Raw genomic sequence first — 4095 nt, forward strand, 5'->3', positions numbered from 1 at the left:
CTCAGAGGCACAGAAGGCAACATTAATACAAAGAATCATCAAATTAGGGGGTGACGACTATTCTTGCAAAGATCTAAGAAGGGATATGATGTGTATTGAGGCAAAGGACAGTGCTAAGAGATAGATTCAAGATAGAGGCTCGACCCCTTAAGATACAGATCAAGGGAATAATTTGGAAAACATGACAGGTAAGGATTTTTATATGGATTCACAACCTTGTATAATCAACCAAATCATTAAGGAATTAGAACATGAAGACATAGAGGGGATAGATGATAAGGAGAAGATCAGCAGTGCGAATATAGAAAGAGTATCAATGGAGCTAGGGATCCAGAAGAATCAGGTAGGTCTGAGTTCTCCCAATTTTGGCAAAGCAAAGGGTAAAAGAGGCAGAAGATCACTTAAAGATTTGACGGAAGCTGAAGGACTCAGCAGAGAACAACAAAAGATTGATCAACTACTAAACATTGGGAAGGGGGAGAGCCTTCCCAAAGAGGTATGAAGATAACTACATGGAATGCTAGAGGTTTAAATGCCCCTAGCAAAAAAAGGTTAGTAAAGCAATTCCTTAAAACTTTTGATTCTGAAATTATAATAGTTCAAGAAACTAAATTAAGTAAGGATGAAGGTATAAAATTAGATAAATTTTTAGGTATTTGGAATTCTATTTTTCAAGAATCTATAGGTGCATCTGGGGGTCTAGGAATTTTCTGGAACCCTAGGAAGGTTTCACTAAGCTGTCTCCATTGTAGTTCCAAATGGATTAGCACTAGTGTTAAAAGTATTAAGTCTAACTTGTAATTTATTCTTATTTTGGGATGAAATTAGTCATTTTATCTCTAATTTCCAAGATAATCCCTTTTTGATAGGAGGAGATTTCAATACTATTGTAGATCTTGATGAAAAAATAGGTGGTATTCACCACCTTTCGCAATCATCTATGTTCTTTAAAGCTTGGATAGAAAAACATGATATGATCGATGTTCCTATTAATAATGGGAATTTTACTTGGAACAACAAGAGGAAATACTTTGCATATATTGCAAAAAAATTGGACACGTTTTTTTATCATAGGCGACTTAGTTGAAAACAACATGAACTTTCAATCTTCTATTTTGGCTATCATTGGATATGACCATTTTCTGGTGCATCTTGAACTCTCAGAACTAGCTTAGCCTATTAGAAACCCTTTTAAATGCTAAAAAATGTGGTTCTTAGACCCTATTTTTTTTGAAAATATTAGAAATTAGTGGGCACAAGATTCTGTTGAAGGATCTAAGATGTTTGTATTTGTGTCCAAACTTAAAATGTTAAATCAACATATTTAAAGATGGAATAAAGAACATTTTAATAATATTTTCAAAGAAAAAGTAGAAATAGAAAACCAATTAAGAAACCTTAATCTAGAAATCATCAAAAATGGAATGAATAGAGAAAGTTATTTGCTAGAAAAAGATCTTTTGGCTAAACAAGAAACTATTTTATCTAAGGAAGAAATTTTTGGCGTCAAAAATCTAGGGATAAATGGTTGGATGAAGGGGACCAAAACACTAAATTCTTTCATAATTCTATGTTATTTAATAGATCTAAAAATAAGATTACCAGCATTAAAAACCATCTGGGTGCTCGGGTTGAGAATCATAGTGAAATTGTTGAAACCTTTGTAACTCACTTTAACGAAATTCTAAATAACTTTGAGGGGTGAAATAAAGAAGCACAAGATAAGTTGCTTAAAGTTATCCCTAAATTAATTTCACCTGAAGATAATAAGTTTTTAAATAAACCTATAACCCTGGAAGAGGTTAAGTTGGTTATTTTCAATATGAATCCTGATAAATCTCCTAGACCTAACAGTTTTTGGGCTTTCTTCTTTCAAAAATGTTGGGACATTATTGGGATTGATTTATGGAAGGCTATTGAAGCTTCAAGAAATGGAGGAGCTTCATTATCCAAAATTAATTTTACCTTCCTAACATTGATCCCCAAAAAAATTTGATCCAGAATTTGTTATGGATTTCAAGCCTATTACCTTATGTAACACAATTTATAAAAAAAATTTCAAGATCATGGCAAATAGGCTAAAAGGTTTTCTACCAAAGCTGATCTCTGAGGAACAAACTGGTTTTGTTCCTGGAAGATCTATTCTTGATAGTATTATTACCATTCAAGAAATGATACACTTAGCCAAAAAAAGTAAAGATCTGTGTATGTTTATGAAATTAGACATCCAAAAAGCATATGACATGGTTGACTAGAGATTTCTTTGTAAGGTTCTTGAATCGTTTGGATTTTTACAACAATGGATTGATCTCATTTTTAAATTTATATCTACGCCCAAAATCTCCATATTGATCAATGGAATTCCTGAAGGCTTCCTTGAAAGCTCAAGGGGAATATGACAAGGTGACCCCTTATCACCCTCAGTCTTCATCATTATGGCTGAAGCATTTGAGAGAGCTCTAACAAATGCCTATCAGAAACAAACTATTTATGGGATTTTGATTGCCAAAAAATTACCTAATATCACGCATCAACAATATGTGGATAATACAATTCTTCTTGGTAGGAGCACTATCTTAGAAGCTTTGGGCTTTAAATCAATCATAAATTCATACATGATGGCCTTCAGGCAAAAGGTAAATAAGGCTAAATCTAAGATTTTCTTTATTAACATGAAAAAAGAAATAGAGGATAAGATCTGCAAGTTCATGGGGTACAAAAAAGGACAATTCCTATGTAAATACTTAAGAATTGATTTGGAAAAGGGCTCTAGATCCTGCAAGGCATGGCACAACAACTTGGAAAAATTAGACACAAGGATTGGGGGTTGGAAAGACAAACAACTCTCAAAAACAAGAAAGGTAATTAAAATTAGTCTTGTCCTGTCGGCCATTCCTATTTACCCACTTTCCTGTCTTCCTCTCTCTAAGTGCCATTGTCTCAAATTTGAAGCTAAGCTCAAGAATTTTCTATGGAAGGATTGTGAAGAGGACAAAAAATTACCGCTCATCAAATGGGAAAATATTTGCAAACCTAAGGAATTGGGAGGTCTTGGTATCAAGAATCTTGAATGGTAAAACGAAGCCTTAGGAGCAAAATTGTTATGGCATTTGTACAATGAAAGAGATAAAAAATGGGCTAAGATTATGAATAACAAATATCTCAATGCTGAGGATCCTATTTCAATCTTTAGAATGATCAATCCTCCCAGGGGTTCTGAAAGTTGGAACTTTATGCTGAAATGTCAAGAGCTTATTGGCAATTTTCTTACCTGGGACATTAGTAGAGGAGATGAGGTCTTATTTTGGGAAGATTCTTGGGATGGCCATCCTCCTATAGTCTCCAATGCATTCCCAAATAACTGAAAGGATTTTTTAATATCTATGTGGGGGAACAAAGTTAGTAACTATACAACTAAATCCTCCTTTAATGGAATTGATTATTGGGTCTAGAAGTTTGTGGAAGGCTTGAGTGTAGATCCAGATGAAGTTAAAGCTTTTAATAAGATTATGGTTGATAGGCCTATCAAGCAAGCAATGAAGAAATATGATCTTATTTGGGCTGCAGCTAATGATGACAAATACAGAGTTAAAGATGGTTACAAAGCTTTATTACATTCCCAAAGATGGGAGAGGGTTGATATCCCACTTAAGCTCTGCTGGGATATGGCTTGCCTTCCTAACGCCAACTTCTTCCTTTGGTTAGCATTTCAAAATAAGATCCTAACAGCTGATAGACTTGGAAAATTTGGGATTCAAGGTCCCTCCAAATGTATCCTATGCAAACAAAATTTTGAAGACATGGATCACTTATTATATAAGTGTCCTTTCTCACAAAAATGTTGGGAGTGGCTTAGAGCTAAATTGGAGTGGTTCTCACTGTTTCCTCAGTCATTTCGGGACCTCCGTAGAAGTTGGCCTTCCAATTTAGGAAGGGGAGTTTACAATAAGATGCGGAATATTTATCCATCAATTGTAGCATGGGAAATCTAGAAGGAGAGAAACAGACACATCTTCCATGATTTGGAACTTAAATTCGAGGAGTTGATCCTTAAAATTGAGGCTAGCATTGTGGAGGTTACTAATTCACATATGA

The sequence above is a fragment of the Cupressus sempervirens genome, chromosome 9, assembly GCF_028749045.1.
Source record: "Cupressus sempervirens isolate cs-2001-9-10 chromosome 9, ASM2874904v1, whole genome shotgun sequence".
Classification (NCBI taxonomy): Eukaryota; Viridiplantae; Streptophyta; class Pinopsida; order Cupressales; family Cupressaceae; genus Cupressus; species Cupressus sempervirens.